Here is a 24345-nt window from a genome sequence, read left to right on the forward strand (position 1 = left end):
AAGGGGAGGGTTGTGGGTGGGAGGGACGGTATGGGGGGGAAGCCATTGTAATCCATAAATCGTACTTTGAAAATTTATATTCATTAAATAAAAGTTAAAAAAAGGTGAATATTAAATATTAAGTTGTCAACTTCTTGAAGGTAAAGCTAGCAAACAGATTCTCTGGATTTAAACTGCTTGAATTTGAAAAATTTTTTAAAGATTTATTTATTTTATTTGAATGGCAGAGTTACAGAGGGGCAGAGGCAGAGATAAAGACGTCTTCCATCTGATGGGTCACTCTCCAAATGGCCGCAAAGCCTGGAGCTGAGCTTATCTAAAGCCAGGTGCCACCTTGGACCATCTTCCACTGCTTTCACAGGCCACAGCAGAGAGCTGGATCGGAAGCGGAGCAGTCGGAACTCGAAACTCGAACCGGTGCCCATACGGGATGCCAGCAATGCAAGTGGTGGCTTTACCCTTATCTGCTATGCCACAGGGCCAGTCCCTAAAATTATGTTTTATTCTTTAGGCATCATGTGAAGGTGTGAGATTTACTTACTCTCTGTTTCAATTTCCTTGCATTTTAATTATAAGGCCTATACTTGGTAAAATATAGATCTATAACAAATGTTTTATTTTGTAAGTGTATGAATTTAGGGACCATATATGAGTTCTTTCTACTCATGTGATTATCATCATTCATTAGTTTTTTATACATGGAAGAATTCAACAAAATTTTAAACTAAAAATTAAAATGTGATCTATAATAAATATTTTCTAAAATTAATAATAATATAGAGTAATTGATTTTTTATTTAGAGACATGCAATTAAATTTTTTACAATGTAATTCAAAAGACTTGATAGTATAATCAATGGATTAAATTGTATATAGTTTATTATTAAAATCATGGCAACTTTATTCTGGAACTTGAAAAACATTGGTATACACACACACACACACACACACACACACACAAGAAGAGTTCATGGAAAACAGAATCAAGAGGTAATGAAAGGCTGGCGCCGCAGCTCACTAGGCTAATCCTCCGCCTTGCGGCGCCGGCATACCGGGTTCTAGTCCCGGTCGGGGCGCCGGATTCTGTCCCAGTGCCTCTCTTCCAGGCCAGCTCTCTGCTGTGGCCAGGGAGTGCAGTGGAGGATGGCCCAAGTCCTTGGGCCCTGCACCCCATGGGAGACCAGGATAAGTACCTGGCTCCTGCCATTGGATCAGCACGGTGTGCTGGCCGTGGCGGCCATTGGAGGGTGAACCAACGGCAAAGGAAGACCTTTCTCTCTCTCTCTTTCTCACTGTCCAATCTGCCTGTCAAAAAAAAAAAAAAAAAAAGTAATGAACAATATGTGTGTACTTTGTGATGTGCCCTTGTATTTTTATATGTGTGTGAATAGAATTCTTTAATCCACATATATTCCTCAATTCAAGTCTATTATACAGAGAAGAACACTTCAGCTCTAGAAATGTTTCATTCTTTTCCAAAGTCATTTAGTTAGTAAAGGAAGCTGAATATAATATAAAATATAAAATAACTCTAGAGCATCTGCTGTTAAATATTTTTAAGTATTGAAATTCTCCACCTCATGGAAAATTTATACAAATTGGGGCATTCTGATTAAGAAATACAAATTCCCAGATTTAGTCTAGATTTTGATTGACATCAATAACTAAAAGGGATGAAAAGAGAAATTTTATTCCAAAAGTCAGTTTCTTACCAAGTTGATGGTGGAGCCAGGATGTAAACTCAAAGTCTTTGTTCTTTCCACTCAATCCTTATACTTTATTTCAGTCATAAAATGGAGATCATATTAATACTTTTCTCATAAGGTAGTGCTAAAAGCTGTGAGTGATGATAATTGTGTATGTATGTCTATATTTGTATATAAAATATGCATGCCACATAATATTTGATGCATTTCTATTGAAATATTTATACTTTTATGTTAGCTTATATACACAATTATCTGTGCTACAAATAACTTTCAAAATTCAGAAGCTATTTTGAAATATACTATTTTTTCTTTGAAATCGTTTTTAGTATTGATTTGAGAAGAGTGTGAGAAATTAGAAAGGGAGAGGGGAGGGAAACAAGAAGAGATCTTTGGTTGAAAATCACGTCAACAACCCCAGGAACAGTGATCAGAGCTATTTAAAGGAAAATAATGGTATCACAGACCCCAAAAGGAGTTAAAATGCACTGTGTGATAAAGTTCAATGCTCTGTACTCTAATGGATATACTAGAGGGGAAAGCACAAGGGTAACACTGCTTCAGTACTTTTAAGGTATGAAAAAATAAGTGGTAGAGATGCTGAGACACAGGGGAAACTACTCACGGGGTTTTCAAGCAGATCTGGGATTCCTGCAGTGGTAGAAGTTGCTGGGAGACCACAGCAGGACTAAGTAGTAAAGCATTGGCGGAATGTTGTTCCTTGTGATATCAGGAACCAACACAGAGGTACCTGAATGGAACCCAGGCTTGTAATGACCCAGACTTCACTCAGGGTAGGACCACAAAACCCCACAGTGAAATCAGGAAGTGATGTTTCCTGGGTCAGAATTTGCAAGGAATAAAGATGGTTAATAAGGTAATGGGTTAGAAAATGATAATCGAATCAACTATAAATTACGTAGTGAAAACACAAGCTGGAAAAGAGGTCCCACAGTCACCACTCAGGAATAACAAATCAAGTACAAGCAGGTACAATCTGTGAAGATATCAATCAAGTGGTACATACCCATTGCTATGAATGGCAAATATCCAATTTAAATGGATTTGGGTAAGCAAATGTCTTCCTAGAACTTTCCAGGTTTTAGAAATAAAAATCAGCTCTCCAGGAAAACCCTTTAGGCTCAAGCTAACCAGAACAGTTGGTGACCCTGATAGACAATGCAGAAAAACTAGACAGCACAAAGGAGAATGTGTCAACTGGCCCAAGCCAGAGAACATCTAACACAGTGACAGAAATTCATCTTCTGTGAAAGCAGTTTTGTCAGAAACTAAACCTGTCATTGATTCCAGGTGCAAATAGCTGTAATTGTTCGTACAACAGTTCGTTTGTTTACTCATCCATCCATCCACTCATTTTGGAGATTAAGGAGGCATCTGAGAACACATATCAGAAAAGGGTATTCACATGAGAAAATAACCGAGTTAGATACCAGAAACAAAATCCAAATGGTAGTAAAAAATACACCTGATTTATAAGACCAAAAACATTTGTTTTGAAAAAATCGATTTATTTATTTATTTATTTATTTATTTATTTTAAAACTCAGAGCTACAGAGAGAGGGATCTTTCATCCGCTGGTTTACTCTGCAGATGGCCTCAATTGCCAGTGTGGGTCAGGCCAAAGCCAGGAGCCAGGAGTTTCTTCTTGGTCTCCAACGTAGGTGCAGGGGCCCAAGTACCTGTGCCATCGTGTGCTGCTTTGTTCAAGCCATTATCAGGGATTTTAATCAGAAGTGGAGCAGCCAGGACAAGAACTGATGTCCTTAGGTGATGCTTGCATCACTGGAAATGGCTTTACCAGTTATGCCAAAATGCCGGCTCTACAAATACTTCTAATATCAATGTTTGAACGTGTATACACACCCATGTAACTACAGTCACAATCAGGATGCAGAACATTTCCATCATTTCAAGAAAATTCTTTTCGTCCTCTCACATCAGTGTACTACTTATCATCCAAGTACCAGACAACCACTTTTTGTCGTTATGGAATGGTATAGCTGGGATCATATAAAACAGGCTTTTCAATGATATATTTTTGCGTAACAAACAAAACCAAATGTTAAGTTCTCAAAAAACTAACAATTGTTTATACCATTTATACATTAGCCATTGAGCAGGGCTGTGTCATGCTCTGGGATGACTTGAAGATTGCCTGGGGCTAAAATCTGAATGTGCCCTCCTTCATTTTTCTGTAGTTCTTGCTGTCTTTGACTGAAATTCAGCTGCTTCTCTTGACAGGAAAAGTGTCAAACATGGTGTAGGCATATTTTAACAGCCACAGCATCACCTAGCTTTTGGGTTATAGTTAATTTGTTCCTCTTAGTATTTCATTCTATAGATATGTCATAATCATTTTCCAGTTATTTGGTGATGAACATTCAAACTGTCTCCATTTGTTTTTTTTTTTTTTACAATATAGCTATTATAATACACAGATTTTTTTCTTGGGTAAAAATAGTAAATAAATATAGTAAATGCTTCCTGTTTTCCTGAATACTTGTATCATTTAAAGTCTCATTAACAATGTTAAGACAGTTTCAGCTGTTGCCCATATTTATTAACAGTTGGTGTTTGGATATTTAACAAAGCTGTGACTGTTATTTTTATTTCCATAAAAACTCATGCTGTTGACTTTATTTTCAAGTGCTTATTGGCCATAATCATTTTTTGATGTATATGCTCTATTATCTTACCAAATTTTTAATGGACAATCTTAATGAATTTTAAGATTTACTCATAGTTTGAATAACATTATTTGTCAAATATTAATTGGGAATTAAAACCCTAACATGAAAAAAACATTTTCTTCCACACTGAGGCTTGCTCATTTATTTTTTAGAGATATCTTTGGATATCAGAAGTTTAATTACTGGTATTCTAATTTATCATTAAATTTTTTTAGTTTAATCTTGTCTGAGAATTTTGTTAAACCCTATGTCTTCTTCTAGAATACATGTAGTTTGTGAGAAAACATTGTTCCATAACGATTTAAGCCAGTGCCAGTTCATGTCCTGTTTACTCTATTTCTGATCCAGCTTCCTGCTAATTTGCCTGGGAAGGTAGTGAAAGGTGACCCAAGTATTTAGATCCTTGCTACTCATGTGGGAGACCAGGATGTAGTACCAAGCTCCTGGCTTTAGCCTTGACCAAACCTGGCTGTTTGAGCCATTTGCATAGTAGAAAATTAGATGATTCTCCTCCTTCTCTCTCTTGCTCTCACTTTAAATAAATAAATCTTACAAAAATGTAGACAAGTAGTTTTAATTTTTCATTTAGGTTTATTATTTATTTCTAGTTTTTGTCCATGGTATGAAGTATTTCAAGATACATTTTTTCTCTGGTAAGTAGCCAATCTTTCCATCACCGTTTAAAGAAAAGACCATTGTATTACAGTAAATCTTCGTGGCATTGTAAAATCACACACACAAACACACACACACACACACAGACAAGAACAATTACATATACATGCACAAAAATACATCAGCTTTTGGTAGTCTAGTTTGTCTATTGGTTTGTATTTGTTTATCTACCCTTGCATCAAGACACTGGTGTATGAATTATAGTAGCTTTAAATTAACTTTTGAAATAGAAAGCAGAAAAAGCATTTGATAAACTACAACATCCTTTCATGATAAAAACCTTAAGCAAACTGGATATAGAAGGAACATTTTTCCACACAATCAAAGGAATGTATAACAAACTGACAGCCAGCATAATAATGATTGGGGAAAAATTGGAAGCATTCACAAGATCTGAAACTAGACAAGGATGCTAACATTCTCCATCAATATTACATATAGTCCTGGAATTTGTAGCTAGAGCCACTAAGCAATAAAAAGAAATCCAGGAGATACAAAGTAGAGATTTGGAAGTCAAATTATGCCTGTTTGTAAGTGACATGATTCTATATAGGGGTACCATAAGACTACACTAGGAGACTATTGGAACACATAAGAGAGTTTGGTAAAGTTGCCGAATATAAAATTAACACACAAAAATCAATAGCCTTTGTATACACAGATAATGCCATGGCTGAGAAAGCTTGCAAGAACAGTGCCATTCACAATATCTGCAAAAAACATTAAATACCTTGGAATAAATTTAACCAAAGTGGTTAAAGATCTCTATGATGAAAACTACAAAACACTAAAGAAAGAAATAGAAGAGGACATTAAAATATGGAAAAGTCTTGCATGTGCATGGATTGGAAGTATCAATATCACCAAAATGTCCATGCTACTGAAAGCAAATTACAGATTCAATGCAATCCCAACCAAAATATCAAAGACATTCTTTGCAGATCTAGGAAAAATGATGCTAAAATTCATATGGAAACACAAGAGACCCTAAATAGCTAGAGAAATCTTACACAACAAAAAACAAAGCTGGAGGTGTCACAATACCTGATTTCAAGACATACTACAGGGCAGTTATAATAAAAACAGCTTGGTACTGGAACAAAAATAGACATTTAGACCAATGGAAGAGGATAGAATCCTCAGAAATCAATCCACACATCTACAATCAATTAATTTTTGACAAAGGAGGTAAAATCAATTTCTGGAGAAAGGACACTTCAACAAATAGTGCTGGGAAAACTGGATCTCCAGCTGCAGAAGTAAGAAACAAGACCCCTACCTTATACCTTATACAAAAATCAACACAAAATGGACCAACTATCTAAATCTATGACCTAATAGTATCAAATTACTAGAACAAAACATCAGGGAAACTCTACAAGACATTGGCATAGGTCAAGACTTCTTGGAAAAACCCTCAGAAACACAGGCAATAAAAGCAAAAATAGGTAAAATTGGATTACATCAAACTAAGAAACTTCTGTACTATAAGTAAATACTCAACAAATCGAAGAGACAACCAACAGAATGGGGGCAAATATTTGCAAATTCTGCAACTGATAAAGGATTATTATCCAGAATCTATAAAGAGCTCAAGAAACTCAACAATAAAATGAACAATCCATTAAGACATGAGCAAAGGAGTTGGACAAGCATTTTTCAAAAGAGGAAATTCAAATGGCCAACAGACACATGAAAAGAATGCTCAAGATCTCTAGACAACAGGGAAATGCAAATCAAAACCACAAAGAGATTTTACCTCACTCCAGTTACAATGGTTCTCATACAGAAATCAACAATTAGTGCTGGTGAATAAATGGGGAAAAATGTACTCTAATCCACTACTGGTGGGAATGTAAACTAGTACAGTCATTGTGGATGACTATGGAAATCCCTCAGAAAGCTGAAAATAAATCTACTGTATGACCCAGCTATCCCACTCCTAGGAATTTACCCAAATGGAATGAAATCAGCATATGAAACAGTTATCTGTATCCCCATGAACTTACAGCACACTTCACAATAGCTAAGTTTTGGAATCAACCCAGATTCCCTTCATTCAATGACCATATACAAAAAATGTCGTATACATACAACATGGAATATTACTCAGGCAAAAAATGAATGAAATCCTGTCTTTCACAATAAAATGAATGCAAGTTGAAAACATTATATTTATTGAAATAAGATAGTTACAAAGAGACAAATACCAGGTTCTTCCTGAGCTGTGGTAATAGCAGAGTACCATAAAAGTAGTGTATAGTTATTTGCATTACAATCTACATAAAATTACTTCTGAGGATAAACTGTTGAGAGGAATTGGCTTGAAATCTACATGAGCTTAGTTATTATCTTGTAACCACACATAAAATATTTACATGTTACATTTCATTCGTTCTGTTTCATTGAAAGAAATTATGAATGACTGATTGACAAACAACTATGAGTGAAATGGTAATTTTTCATTCAATTATTATTTATAACCACTATGTATAGTTCCATTAAATTAGGGTCTTTTTGCTATTTACTTGTTAAACTTTTTATTTGGTGAAGCATTAAGCCTTTTTACTGTAAATTTAAATTATGTTATCTCAAAAGCTAAGAAAAAACAAAAGACAGAAAGGAAAGTAGAAAAAAGGAGGGTGGGAGGGAGGGAAGGAAGGAAGAAGGAAATGTCATTATGTTCTTAGACTTGTATGTATATATCATATTGAATTTGCTAAAATTATTTAAAATTAAAATTAAAAATGGAAAAAATAAAATCAACAAGCAAAACAAAGTGAAACAACCAAAAAGAAATAGAATTAACAATTGCTATGACTGCTTTGATCTTTTGCATTTCCACATAAATTTTAAAATCAACTTGTCAATTTCTGCCAAAAGATGCCATAGAAGCTTTGCTTGAACTTGTGTTCAATGTAAATTTAGGGAGAATACAGGTAATTTTCCATTAGTGAGTGGCAAAATAGTTCTAATTTTCATGTATCTGAGGATTTTCCTAGTATATTCTTTTTACTGATTTATGATGTAATTAGATTTGGTTAGCAAACATATGTTATATGATGTCACTCTTTCTAAATTTATTGAAATTTGCTTTACAGCCCATCATTATGAATGTTCCATGTGTACTTGAAAATAATGTATAACCTGTCAGTGTTGAATATTGTTTTATATAAATATCAATTAGGTAAAGTTGATTGAGTATGCTGTTCCAATATTCTATATCCACATTGATTTTCTGTCCACCTCTGATTTAATTTCTGAGAGGAGTGCTGAAATCTCAAACCATAACTGTCAACTTGTTTTTTACCTCTAGCACTTTTTGTTTTGTGAAGTAATTTGAAACTACTTTTAGGTACACAAACATAGAGTATTGATATGTTTTCTCAATAACTAATTTCTTTCATCATTTAAAAACTTCATCTTCATTTCTGGCATATTGCTTGCTTTGAAACTTATTCAGCTTTGTATACATTACCACTCAAGATTCTTTATGGTTAGATTTTGCATAATGTACATCTTTTTTACTGTCAATCTATCTGTGCCTTTTTTTGGTTACAGTATACATCTTCTATACAGTGTTTGATTGTCTTATTCTTTATACATTCTATCTTTTAATTAGAGGGATCATGCATGTTTCCTATGATTTTCAATCTGAGTTTACAACTGTAATATCCCTACTTTATGTCCTATATTCTCTGTCTTCTCTCTTCATTTATTGCCTTCCATGTAGTTATTTAGACTGAATAATTTTAATTGAATCTCATATTCCATTTTATGTAACCTATTGACATTAAGTATAATGAAATACCACATCAACTACATTATGAATAATTTAAGAAAATACATTTTGTTTATTCTGTCTCATTTTTACATAGTTTTTATTCTTATTTGATACCATATGTAATATAATACCATATATTCTTCATAACCCTTTATCATCAGCTTTTGCTGTAAACACTCCAATGCTTAAATACTTTAATTAATATATAGTATTAACACTTTAATTAATATATAGTACTTATTTTTATCATTCATGCTATTCTTTATTCCTTTAAGCAGATCCATATTTCCATTGGATTTTTTGGTAGTTTTTAAAATTTACTTTAATTTTCTTATAATTTTATTTTAGAAATGATACAGTCCCACAATGTTGGTTTCTGTAGAAAATTTTTTTTTCTGTCTTTTTGAAACATTAACTTGGCTGTATCTAGAAACATAGGCTGACAATTTTTTCTTTCCTCTGATTTATGATGCCTTTCCACTGCTGTCTTTTCTGCATGCTTCTGACAAGCAGTCAGTAATTACTGTTTTTATAACACACATTTATTATTTGTTTTTAAAATATTACTGCTTAAAATATTTTTCTTTATTATTGATTTTCATTAATTCAATTATAATATACTTATTAGTGTTTTTTTTAAATCTTACTCAGGGATTTTTTTCTTTTTTTAACTTTCTTGGATGTAAGGATTTATATTTCTTATGAAACTAGAAAACCTTTGATAATTATTTCCTCAAATATTGCTTTATTACTCTATTTTGTTGCCCTATTAAATTTGTAGGTACTTCAATAGTTCATGAAAATATGTATTATGAAAAACCTTTGCCCGTATTTCAAAAAATTTGGACCAAAATAGATTGATCTATTAGTTCCATGTTTCCATGAATTTTTTAATTACTCTCAAAATGCATATTAGATCACTTGGACACAATTTTTTATTTTAAGATTTTTTTATCTCTGTCTTTTGATCATTTCTAGTGCTGTTTTCAATTTTACTCTTCTTTGTTTATACAATGTTTCATCTGTTTGTATGATATTTTTCAGCTCATATTTAATTTGGTCATTATTTTCTATCTTTTGTTTCTCTGCTTATTTTGTCCATGTTTACCCTAGCATAATATAAATACTGTTTGAAAGCAGTTTCATCATTTCCATATCTATTTTCGTTGGTTAACTGTTTTTGTGTTTATGACATAGATTTATCTTTGTATTTTTAGCGATTTTAGATGTTACATTGTTGATTATATAAATAGTTCTTTTTCCTTTCAGGAACATTATTTTGTTGTAGCACATAATTAAGCTATTTGTGTATCAGTTTTCTTTTGAAATTTTAGTTATTATAGCAGATCATGGTTAGCTTTACTAGTTTGAAGACTTGAGTCATATCAGATTTCTAATGAATATCTTGAGCATTCAATGATGTCTGTCTTCTCTGAGTAGAACTTGAATGTCCTCTCGACTTGTATGAACTCTGAAAAATGTTGACATTTCAGTCAGCCCACAGGTAGTTTTTTGCCAAGAATCATGGAGTTTCATTCTACATGATTTAACCTTAACATTCAGATTGACTACAAGAGAACTCCATGCAGATTTCTGCTTGTTTTTTGCTGTGTACCTTTCCCTCTGTCCATTTTTCTGTCCTTAATATTCCAGTTGCTTCAGTCTCCCTGAACTCAAGTATATCTATTTATCTCCACCACCACTCCTGTGACCTTATCATGGGCTTGAATTTATTATTATTGCTGTAGATGGAAGTTATTTTCATCTTCTCTCTGCAGACTTATGCTCATTATCTGTCTAGGAGCCAAAGAATTACTATAGCATGCGTATAGTATAATATGACTCTGATGAATAAAACCCTCACTACCTCTGTTCTTTAAAAAATAAATCCAAAACCCCATAATATGGATTTAAAAGAACTTGCTTGATCTCACTTCTACTAATCACTTATGATCTCTATTAATCAATTTTTCTCCTACCACATGACAACTTTAAGTTTCAGATTCTTACTATGTTTAAATGATATCCATTTCTCTACAGTGTCATGATCTCACTAATGCTGGGATTAATCTTTGGCATTTGCTAGGAAATATTCCTGCATTCCAGCTATTCACACAGATTTTTCTTCGCCCTTGCTCACCATCATCTTACATTGATGACTTCTATTTAATTTTCAGGAGTTAACTTATAGTACATAGATTATCTATAAGGACCATATTTTAATTCCCCATGACTGAATTATGCCATACTCTGCTTCTATTGTGTTTTGTATTTTTGTTTGCTTTACAATACCACTAATTTCTTATTTAATGTATTCTTGTCTATGCGATTCACTAGATTGTAGTCTGTAAGAGGGAAAGGAATATGTTTATTTGGTTCATAATCCATTATATGTTCAGGTGCAAACATGATATAGGTATTGATACCAAATATGTCAAGCTGGAATGGCGTACACAACCAGAGAAGGAATTAAAGCCATTAACCTTACTAGGGTCAGTTTCATGACATTTAAGTATGTATATAGCAGCAATGACCGCAAGAAAAAATGGGGTTCGGCTATGAGCATTGTCAAAGATAAATAAATAAATTGGATTGGAAGAACTGCGAAGAGTAGGTTAAGTTTGTTCAAGAGAGATGCTCATGGTTAAGCCACATATATTTTCTTCTGTGGCTTTGAAACCATAGTTAAGCAAACGGTGACTTTGGAAGTACCGGCGTGCTTTCTTTTCATTGCTCTTGGTGGTAATTTCCATTTTTATGACAACAGGCAAATTTAGGCTCCCATACAAACATCATATTACTTTCTTTCTAAAGCTCATACATGGAAAATATTCTGTAAAAAAATTCTTTTGAAGAGAAGTCACACATATCCCTTTATCATATGTACCTCTAAATGATGAGTGGAGTTTATTGACTGAAGTCTCATTTTCAAACTAACCAATGTTCTAAAAAGCAGTGCAAATCAGAGCTTATTAGATGTGTTTCACTGATAAAACATGTTTTTATTCATTATTGTTCTGTTCCCTACACACATCTTTTACCAATGAATAAGAACTACAGTTATGCCTTTTTTTACTGAACAGTTTGAAATAGCTTTATTCAAACTTTACCCAAAAGCATTTCATAGTTGGCTAGATTTTCATCACACCAGAGGAGGTTGTCAGCACTTCAAATGTACTTATATCATTATTAATAAACTGATGGATAAACATGAGATAAACTCTTTGAAACCTATCCATGGAAATAAAATAAATCAGCATCTAATAATATAGGGCATATATGAGCATCTGATAAGGCCCTGTGATATATGAGGGTACTTAACAAAGGTTCTAGAAAATGGAACTAGAAGATACATTTATTTTGGTTCAAGAAAGCTTGAAATCCATGCAGAATTTTTTTAGACTAGACATTTTCCATTAACTTTTTGAAGACTCCCAGTATTTTGAAGACTCCAAGAAGACTCTAGAATGATAGGAAGGAGCAATACTAAGGAGATGAAACAATCAACAGCTATCAAGACATTGTACCTTGAAGAGTACTAACACAACAACTTTACTTGAGTTTTCTTCACAGTCATTAATATTAACACATTTAGAATTCTTCCTTTGACCCAAAATAGTGTTTACAAGACTCCAATCCACAAACACTGGGACAATTAATGTAATTTTACATTAAAATGAATCAATTAGGAATTGGAAATAAGAATTGTAGTTGAGAACATGGAAAAAGAAAACATGTGGAGAAGAGATAAGAAGAAGAAAAAGAAGGAGAAGGGAAAAGAGAAGAGTAGGCTTAATGCTTAACAGTGATAATTTAAGAAAATACAGTCAAACACTGCAAAATTCAGAGTTAGGGCTTTTTTTGGAAATGATTTATTTACTTATTTGAAGGGCAGAGTTATAAAGAGACAGAGAGAGAGAGAGATCGAGAGATCTTCCATCTGCTGTCACTCCCAAAATGGACTCATTGGTCAGGACTGGGCCAGACAAGCCAGGAATCTGAAACTCCATCAGTGTCCCCCACATAGGTGCAGGGGTCCACAAACTTGGGCCATCTTCTTCTGCTTCCATAGATGCATTACCAGTGAGCTGGATCAGAAGTGAGTCAAGCGGGACTTGAATGGAACTTGAACTAGGGTTTATATGGGATGCTGGAATCACGGATGGAGGCCTTAACTTGTTCTGCCGCAGTATCAACTCCAGGGCTAGTTTCAACCATGCTGACAAAGTCAAGTACTGTAGCATTCATTTAGGCTATTGCATGTAGAAAAACTGCAGCACCATGGAATTATATTCATTATTCCATTCATACTCTTAAAATGAATCTGTAGCACACATATTTTTGTTTTCTGCTATTGATCTACAGAATCACATAGGAAAAATACTCTATGGAAGTTTTTCCTCAAGATTTTATGACAGAATATGACAAAACTCCTTTTTCATTTTTAGAAAATAGAATAATTTTTTGTAGATGTTTGTAGGTAATGTTATAATAATTGAGAGTCTAGAGCAAATGACCATCTTAATACTATATCCATTTCAGAGTTTTACTCATTAAGTTACCACTAGCAATATATCATCTTTCATTTAAGGACTGTAGTTTATATTGACAGGAACTCTAACTGAGATCCTTTAAAAATAGTTCACAGTACTATTTATTTGAGAAACTTTCCAGAAGCTAACCTTTAGGGATCTGAGACTTGAGCCAGTTTGTCAGTCTTGAATATAGTCAAAGAATCACGGATATTCAGTACAAATTAGCCCCTCAGATAATTTAAAGGCAAAGTTTTCCATAAGTTTTCTAGTCCAGTGCACTTCCTATTTGCTCATGAGGCACACTGTGTGAAAAGAAATAGATAGAAACATCAATAAGTCAATTATTTTAATTGAGAGGGATTACGATTGAAAGTCAAAGTCTTTCCCACTGCATCATTAGATTTCCAATCAAAAACAAGATGAGGTAGCTAATAATGAGAGTAATAAAAGTATAATAAGACTTTACATTTTAAAATATTTGATATGCTAAGAAGTTTGCACATATTATTTTGTTTGATTGTCACAATATTATTTTATTTGATTGGCATGGTGGAGAAATTAATTAGGCTACATGGGAGTCAGAGTTCAGATTTCTGATATTTTCATCAGAGCGCACAGTTTTAATTAACAACATTTATTTCAGATATGGATGCTCTTGACCATTACCTGAAAGCTTAAATCTTGCATCATGTAACTGACATATAATTGTCACTCTGGTTTTGAATCCTTATTTTCTTTGGTTTATCGTGTCAGTTAACAGCCCACTACTTCTCAGGGTTTCATTTAAGAAACATTTCATGTGTTCAAAATTCTGGTGTTATGTCTCTTCCAATTTTAAGCCTCACCAATACTTTGCCTTCTCCAGACTGTACTGTAGTCTAAATAGTACTCTAGTTGAATCAGCCCTTAAGGCATGCGGATCCGGCTGAAAAGCCCATGAGAGTATTTCAGGCATGGAAAGCCAAGACACTCTTGGGGAAAAAAAAAAAACAAAAAACAAAAAACAAAAAAAACAAACAAAAAAAAAAACAAAAAAAAAAAACAAAAAAAAACAAAACCTAAATGAAAGATCTCCGTGAGTGAGATCCCAGGGGAAAGAATGGGTCATCAAAGAAGGAGGTACCTTTCTCTGAAGGGAGGAGAGAACTTCCACTTTGACCATGGCCTTGTCTAAATATGATCAGAGTCAGTGAACTCAGGGGGCTTCCATAGCCTTGGCAGCTCATGACAAGAGCCTAGGGTGATTACTGACGCCATAAACAAGAGTGTCAATTTGTTAAGTCAACAACAGGAGTCACTGTGCACTTACTTAAGGATCTCTGTCCTTAGTGTGCTGTACATTGAGATTTCATGCTATAACTAGTACTCAAACAGTATTTTTCACTTTATGTTTCTGTGTGGGAGCAAACTGTTGAAATCTTTACTTAATGTATGCTAAACTGATCTTCTGTATATAAAGAGAATTGAAAATGAATCTTGATGTGAATGGAAGGGGAGAGGGAGTGGGAAAGGGGAGGGTTGCGGGTGGGAGGGACGTTATGGGGGAGAAGCCATTGTAATCCATAAGCTGTACTTTGGAAATTTATATTCATTAAATAAAAGTTAAAAAAATACAAAAAAATTTAAACTACTAAAAAAAGAAATTCAAATAAAATATGAAAAATAGAAAAAAAAATAGTGCTCTGGTTGAAGATTTAGTGCAGTGCATTCAGCTGAAGGATCTCTACTTCAATCGAATCCACTCCATGAATGTTCTTGGGTCAGCCAGGAAGCTGCGTGTGAACAGTGCCCCAGAAAGTATGGTACAGTTTTCCGTACCCAAAACGTAAGAACTGTCTTATTACCACCTTTCTCATTGTAAATGTTCATGTATATATAAGTTCATGGCATATGTTTCTAGAAGATAACAGAAATAATGATACATATATCTGTATCTATATTTCCCATATATACAGTTTTCAAGCGATAGATTATTTAAAAGGTAACTATTACACAGTTCACTCTTAGGATACATATTGTTTTCAATGAATGCTATTTTTTATTCTAAAAACAACGGTTTTTAAAATTATGATAAAGGAACTTTCATAACCCTTTTAGGTAAATTTTGAAAAGAAGAAGAAAAAATAAAGAACAGAATAAGATATATTAAAATATAGTAAGCAATCTGCTATTCAATGCAAAACAAACCTGTAGCAAATATTTATTCTATCTACATATTTGCATATCTTCTATTTCTTAATACTTCTTAAAATTTCTTCTGTTCCCATTATAACTTGGTATCAGAAATTCAATATCCTGCAAATACACAATTTTATTTTTTTATTTTTTTTTTAAACTTTTATTTAATGCATATAAATTTCCAAAGTACGACTTATGGATTACAATGGCTTTCCCCCCATACCGTCCCTCCCACCCACAACCCTCCCCTTTCCCACTCCCTCTCCCCTTCCATTCACATCAAGATTCATTTTCGATTATCTTAATATACAGAAGATCAGCTTAGTATACATTAAGTATGGATTTCAACAGTTTGCTCCCACACAGAAACATAAAGTGAAAAATAATAGATGATTTTTTAAAATGATGATGAAATCAGAGCAGACCTATTGTCATGTTTAATCCCAGTGAGAGTCAAGTTGGGAATTGATAATTTCTTTTTTTTTTTTTTTTACAGAGGATCAGTTTAGTATGCATTAAGTAAGGATTTCAACAGTTTGCACCCCCATAGAAACACAAAGTGAAATATATTGTTTGAGTACTCGTTATAGCATTAAATCTCAATGTACAGCACATTAATGATAGAGATCCTACATGAGGAGTAAGTGCACAGTGACTCCTGTTGTTGACTTTACCAATTGACACTCCTGTCTATGGCATCAGTAATCTCCCTATGCTCCAGTCATGAGTTTCCAAGGCTATGGAAGCCCTCTGAGTTCTCCGACTCTTATCTTGTTTAGACAAGGTCATAGTCAAAGTGGAGGTTCTCTCCTCCCTTCAGAGAAAGGTACCTCCTTCTTTGATGGCCTGTTCTTTCCACTGGGATCTCACTCACAATACACAATTTTATTATTAATATTGCTTGCACGTCTATTGTGAATTTTTAGTTCTATGAATAACAATGTTTTTAATTTGGTTGAGGACCCCAAATGGGTGACAAATTCAGATGAAATGAAATTTAGAAAATGGTAGTATTCTGAGAAGCAATGCTAGTCTAACCTGGCTTATTATTAACATTTCCCTAAGTCCTCCTAGTTAAATGTTTTATATAATTTTCAATAGTCATTTAAAGTGTAAGTTTGCACCAAGACAATATGTAAGTTGGGAAAATTTATTCTTGTTATTCTTAGATATCCCTGAGTTAAAAAATGATTATTAGTTCCAATTTTTCAGTGTTCAAGTAACAGAATTTGACTTGATCAACAGGTATTCAGAGGCTTTCTCTCTCATTGTTATTCAATGGTCCAGTGTTCCACATTATTGACTGTTCCACTGCTAGACATATAATTTTCAAGAATCACACACCCTTAAATCAATCTGCTATTTCCACTTAGAATACTTAACACCTGGGCCTTTGGCAAAAGTTTATAAGAAAAAGGCCAATCTGATTGTTACGTACAGCAGACTAATTGATCTTTAAGGTAATCTTCAGTTGTGATAAAATACTATGTTTACAAAACTAGGTTCAGAAGATAAAAAGATAGTTTTTATACAGGAATTATAATTTCATATAATTTGTTAAATGATGTACCCGTAATTCTTTGGCCTCTCACTTCTTTGATTGCAATGCTAGAATCATTCCAATTAACACAGTTAAATAGAACAACATATTTGGAATTTTGTCACAGGCAACATTTCACATCAGGATACATTTTCTATATACAAAATGTTTTTAAAATATTCCTGAGTAACTCATCTTTTCTCCTTCTCATGTATTTTATTGTCATATAATTATTCACTCATTTCAATAAGGCTCTGTCTCTCTCTCTCACTCTCCACTCTGCCTCTCAAAAAAAAGCCTTTGTTTTTTTCATATAGAAAAAAGATAAATTATTTTTCTTTATTAAAACTCATTCTCTCACCTCTGCAATTATCATTCCAGTCTTTTCTTTAATGAAGAGTTTTTTGTCAATTATATACCTTCTTTTTAAATCACATGTTTCTTCATGAACTATAACTTTTGTCATAAGTTTAGCTACAAATTTTATAACTTTAAGGCTGTGAACAAAACAGATAGCTCCTCTACTCCCTTTGAAAATACTCATAAGGCTCCTGGAACGTTCCTTAACTAATATTCAAGCTCATCAATTTAACAAAAACAAAACAAAAAATACACTCATCATTTGCTTCTTGCCAACATCACAAGACTTCAGATAATTACTATCTTTTTTCTTCTAAAAAAATCTTTTAAAACTTTTACAAAGTTTTCATCATTTGATGCATAAGCAAATGGTGAAACATGATTCTTGTGTTGTCCTAGAATATTTTTGCTCCTTCAAAATTCCTGCCATAAATTATTTCTTTAAGATCTAAGTTAATTGGAAATTTCTTCTCCTTTTAATTCTTTAGAAATTTAGATTTTTGTTTAAAAAGTTTACATTATATATGATATATATATATATATCCCAAGAGATTACAAAAGAATATTAATGAAATCTAGCCATGATATGAACATTATATTCTCTCAATAAGAATAGTTTTCAAACAAAAGTATAGTTATCAATTGGAAAATAACTTTAAAATTCTTTATTTCTGTGACAACTTTAGCTTTTTAAAATGTGTGTATATTTTGTACGTGTAAAGTTTCTGAATATGTCATTTCTTTTAAATGAAAATTCATATGTAGAATAACACCATATTTAACAACTTCATTATCCTTCAATTCGTTTATTCTTTGGCATTCACATTCCAATTTTACTCACACTATAACAGAGAAATTTTGCTACACTAGATATTTTTTCTGTAATTCCACTTTCAGCTTTTTACTTTCTCTTCAAGAGTTTCTTTCTACATAGGTTAAAATTAACATACTCCAAGTTTACATTCAAAGTTCTTCCCAATCTTACTACCACTGCCTACCAGTCCAAGCATATTTTCCATTATTCTCCCAACATAGATTTTCTAATATAGTAAAGTAGATTTTGCTTATAATATCACTTAAATGTCATTCTGTAACTTCTTCTGCACTATTTTATTTATGTACCGTAGTCCTCAAATTTCCAGTTTTTACACATTTCTATTTGTTTATGTTCATTCTATTTTTCAACCACTATATTTTGTATCATACACTGTTTGATACATTTCAAATATTCATAAATTTATAAAAATTCTATATGAATGGAAGGGGAGAGTGAGTGGATAAGGGGAGGGTTGCGGGTTGGAGGGACGTTATTGGGGGGAAGCCATTGTAATCAATATTCTGTACTTTGGAAATTTATATTCATTAAATAAAAGTTAAAAAAAATGAGAGAAAAAAAAGTCTTCCTTATTTCAAAAATTTCAGTCTACCAGGGAAGTCACACATACAAGGAAGTAATTGTAGGGCCAGCATTTTATTGCAGTGAGTTAAGCTGGAGCTGCAATGTTGACATCCCATATAAGCACTATCTTAAATCAAAACTGCTCTGTTTCTGATCCAGCTCCCTGATAATGCCACTGAAAAGGTAGCAAAAAATACCCCAAGTACTTGGAGCCCTGATTCCCATTCGGGAGACCTTGACCTATCCATGACCATTGTGGTCTCCTGGGAATTAAGCAGCAGTGGATGAACTCCCTATTTCTGTCTCTCCCTCCATCTATCTCCATTTTTAAAAATAAATTAAATATATAATGGACACTGGGATTCCATAAGAATGAAAAGTTAAACCTCCCCGTAGATGAAGTAAAGTCAAGGGGAATTTGTTGAACTATTCATCCTTTGTCCCATCCTGATAGATCTAGGCTGAAAACACAAAGAAAGATTCCTATTTTCTTACATAGACCAAGATGATCGTGTACCTTGGATAGATCTCAAATTTATCATGTAATTGCAGTCATACAAACTGGTGACATGGTTCATTAATATATATATATATATATATTAATGTATATTAATGCATATTCTCTAAAAGCAGACACATTTTGAGTGGGTTGTTTTAAATGGTTCTAAAGAATATTGTTCTCAACACTTGTTTGTCAGCTCTTCAGAGACATTTACAAAGTTGTCATAATCTGAAAAACATGCTTAAAATCTTTGCTATTCACTTTAATATTGCAGATTTAGATTACTACTCTGTGTCTTACAGGGAATCTTAGTTTTACACTTCAGGATGATTTTCAAATATGAATGAGAGCTAACGAGTGGCAAATCTCCAACACACTTTAGGTAAAAATCTCTAATTAAATATCAGTAGGATTGGCACAATTTATGACAGATTTCACCCAAATTCTTTACAGATTTTATAATATCATTACAGTTTTAAATTGGTTCAATAATTTCTTGATAAGCAATAACTGACTTACGGATAGTCAAGATTTTCCACTTTTTTTCTCTGTAAAGATTATACTTGCAATATGTTAACCATATATTTGCTCCATTCTTTTGCTTTATTTTAAAATAAATTATCTATAGCCAGCGTCGCGGCTCAATACCTGTGGCGCCGGAACCCCAGGTTCTAGTCCCGGTTGGGGCGCCGGAATCTGTCCAGGTTGCTCCTCTTCCAGTCCAGCTCTATGCTGTGGCTCGGGAGTGCAGTGAAGGATGGCCCAAGTGCTTGGGCCCTGCACCCGCATAGGAGATCAGGAGAAGCACCTGGCTCCTGGCTTTGGATCAGTGGGGTGCGCTAGCTGTGTCAGCCATTGGGGGGTGAACCAACGGAAAAGGAAGACCTTTCTCTCTGTCTCTCTCTCTCTCACTGTCCATTCTGCCTGTCGAAAAAAAAATTTAAAAAAACCTTTTAAAAAAATAAATAAATTATCTGGATTGTTGGAGTATATCTGGAAACATTTGGGAAACTAATAATGCCATCAAAAAACAAATTATTTAACTAAATTTTTTACATAGCTGTTCATGCCTTGTTAATGAAATGCCTACAATGCCAATAATAATATTAAATAAAGTAAATAAAAATAAATAATAATAATAGTAAAGAAAGACTGGTAGGAATATTTTAAGTTTTCTATAACATCTGAAACATAGTCTCTTGTTCTTTATTTAAGGAGAAAATGAAATACATTTTTGATAAGACTAACGACTTGGTCATTTTACTGATTTGTATCATATTTTAAAACATTTCAAATTTTCCACAAATATTATCTCATTATATTTGCCTATAAACCTTGCCAAAATGTTTTCTTGGTTCTAAAAAAATCTGTTTCTGGGGCTGTACTGTGGCATTGTGGGTAAAGCCTGCAGTGCTGGCATACCATGTGGGCACAGGTTCAAGTCCTGGCTACTCCACTTCCTATCCAGCTCTCTGCCATGGCTTGGGAAAGCAGTGGAAGAGGGCCCAAGTCCTTGGGGCCTTGCATTCATGTGGGAGACCTGGAAGAAGCTTCTGGCTCCTGGTTTTGGATTGGTGCAGCTCCAGCCATTGCGGCTATTTGGTGAGTGAACCAGCAGATGGAAGACATTTCTCTCTCTCTTTCTCTCTCAGGGCCTCTGCCTCTCTGTAACTCTGCCTTTCAAATAAATAAACAAATCTTTAAGAAAAATCTATGTTTCCTGGTTTTAAAAATCCATACAGGGGTTTGACATCACAACTTACACGCAAATGACCACATGACTGACACATGACTGATAATAGGTGAGGAAGCTTAGTTCATTACATATCTACTAAAAGTTGATGTGATGACACCTGGTTTTACCGTTTTGCATGTCACTGCAGCAATGGGGACATTTCAAGGGAGAAGAGTATGGGCCATCTTCCCTACAAACACAGGAAGATCATGCCTATGTTTCTTGTGGAAATAAAGGTATCTTCTAAATTAATGCAGTCAGAGTCATTTATTTCTAGTTTTCACAGTTTACCTTGATATTCATGGATGTACATCAATTTATATATTGATTTTGCTTACTTGCTATTTTTTCTTGCCTTCTCTTATGATTTATTCAAAACAAAAATCAAATTACATCCACAATCTTCATCAACTTCTGTTCTTTTATTTCCTGTGTAACATATTCAACATTCATAACTATGTATCACCATTTCAATATTTTAAAGATTTATTTTTATTTATTTGAAAGGAAGAGTGACACATACACACACACACACAGAGACAGAGACGATGTGTGAGATAGAGACAGAGACAGAGACAATGAGAGAGAAAGAGATATCTTACATTCACTGGATTGCCTCCCAAATGGCTGCCACATCAAGGCTGTGCCAGGCAGAAGACAAGATCCAAGAATTTTCCATCCTGTTCTTTATCATGGCTAACAGGGGTCCAAACGCTAGGGTCATCCTCTGCTGCTTTTCTGGGCACAGTAGCAGGGAGCTGGATGAGAAGTGGAGGAGCCAGGACTAGAGCTGATACACTGAGATGCTAATGTCACAGATGACAGCTTAACCTGCTGTGGATGAATCTCATGTGCTTCACTAGCTGTATAATGAACCCCAGTATAAAGCAAAAACAGCAGGGCATCCAAGAGAACCTGAAGAATTTTCTAATCCAAAAAAAAAAAAAAAGAATTTTCTAATCCAAAAAGACTTCTGAAGATGATTCAACATTCTGTAGAAGCTAGAAATCTTATTGTAACAGAAAATGCGTTGACCAAAGACTTAACTAAAAGGAAACACATGAGTCTTCCAGCTCTGGAGTTTTTATTCTCCCAGACACAGTGAAAATAAAAATCTTGAAGGAGTCACTGAGAACCATTTGATTTTTTGATTAAAGAAAATCCATTTCCTTAGTCTTGAAAAGAAGTGGCAAAAAAATGGAGGAAGTCTCTCTGCAAAGCACTAAGTTAATCAAGTAACTTTGTAAAGAAAGCAAATGAAAGGACAATGCAATTTGTCGCCTGAAAAAGGAGAATACAGAATTGGAGGAAGTAGCAGAACATGTTCAGTTGTGGCAGAGGTAATAGAGAGAGTGAACGATGGACTGCTGGCTGACTTTGAATCACTGGATAGTCAGGAATTTGATTATAAAGAAGAAAAGTGAGGATTCTGAAGTAGACTCAGAAGTTGACACATGTGTTTAAGAAATTGTATCTTCCTCTACAGAAGTAAAAACATGTTTATGAAATTCAATAATATTTGACTCTTGAGTAAAATAGTGTCAAAGTATAACTTCACTATCTTCTTTGGAGCAGAGCAAATACATCCTGCAAATTCTGGAGACAAACCTTCTTGTTTGAATCCTGGGACTCCATTATATTATAATGTAAACACTACATATTTTTAATCTATAATGTTTTATGTAAACAACATCTTCTCAGTTGCCAGACATGATTGGATATATTATAAGTATGCTTTACATCTCCAAAATAACACAATGAGTTCTCCCTGACCAAGAGAGTGCTTTTCAAGAGTGTATTAGACTAAATAAGTTTCCTTTAATGAAGTTATTCAGTTATTCCTATTTAGGAGGGCACAGCACATACTGGCATTCCCAAGTGATGTTCAATACTTTTCCAACGGGGTAGGAAGCATCTATCTCTGTTAACTATTTTTTCCCTCTTTTCATGTAGTAGGGTTGTTGTTTGACAATGGCTTTACTGGCTAAGACTATATTTTTCATATGGGTTTGCTTGTGTATGGAACCAGTGGATTTTATGATTAACACTTCCAGACTTAATAAACCTTCAATTCTATCATTCCCTCACTTTATCTTTCCTATCTTCTGGCTGGATATTGATCACTGGATGAGCTTAGAAACCATTGAATATGGCAGAACCTCCATTAGCCTGAGTCATGGATGACTGCACAGAGCTGAGTTCTCACTGAGTTTACCCGGGTGATAAATAAATTTCTATTTTACTTAAGCACTGAAATTTCATTGTTGATTTCTTGCTGCAGCTATCTTATTATCTTCTCTCAGATAATACAATTGAGGATTCTGAACCACAAGCTAAGATAGCTTATCCCTTAAATTGGGTCTTATGTTAAAATCATTTTCACAGTCACCCATTGAGAAAACTCCAGTGTAACTTTGTTCGAAAATCATTTTTCTTTAGTATCAGAGTTCAAAGTTTCTTTTTAAGAAATATGGAGGGAGAATGATAGTGCATGGTTGGGAGTATACTATGTGGTTAGTTCTGAAAAGGTCACCTAACTTACATCTTGTAGGAAATTTGAGATGTTCTTGGATGAACAAAATAAAGTAAAAGTTATCTGAAAGACAAAGAACTTGAAGAACAGGTGAATAGAGACAATAGTGATTTTCTAAAAGTCAAAGTGAGTTTGTCAGAGTTGGATTTTGTATCTGAAATCATAAAATCCATGCATGTATTTTCAACTGTATCAAAGTATTTTCCCATAGATACAATTATGAGCATTTCAGTTTTTCTGAACAATTTTACTTCTTAAAGAGAAAAATAAAAGTAATTGCATAAATTTTTTCCCCAAAAATATAAGCTCCAAACAAACATTTCAATGCAGAAGTGATGACTATTCAGGGACACTATAACCCATAACAACAACCATACCTAGCAGTGTCATTTATTTGAAAGATGTGTGTTTCTGTAAGAGGCAGCCATGCCTGCAATTTTGTTATTATGTATATTCATTGCCTACAACTTTCAAAGGATTAGGAAAGAGCAATCCCATTTGTATTACTGTGCACGCACATATCAATAAAAAGGCTCCCTGAAGGTAATATAAGAACTAGTGAAGATTGAAAAACCCTTTCAGAAATACAGATAGAGTCATACAGGGTCACCTGCATTGTCAGGGAGAATATAAATTTATTTGAATGCACTGAATCTGAGGACACTTATAAAATAAGTGGAAGGAAT

At 33.7% G+C, this 24345-nt stretch overlaps 1 pseudogene; it reads left to right on the forward strand.

Moving 5' to 3' along the window:
• Positions 1-21996: 21996 nt before the first annotated feature.
• Positions 21997-22632, forward strand: LOC127493689 (geminin-like; annotated as a pseudogene).
• Positions 22633-24345: the final 1713 nt, after the last annotated feature.

This window comes from Oryctolagus cuniculus, chromosome 7 (assembly GCF_051225735.1).
Source record: "Oryctolagus cuniculus isolate XC-2025 breed Fujian yellow rabbit chromosome 7, ASM5122573v1, whole genome shotgun sequence".
Classification (NCBI taxonomy): Eukaryota; Metazoa; Chordata; class Mammalia; order Lagomorpha; family Leporidae; genus Oryctolagus; species Oryctolagus cuniculus.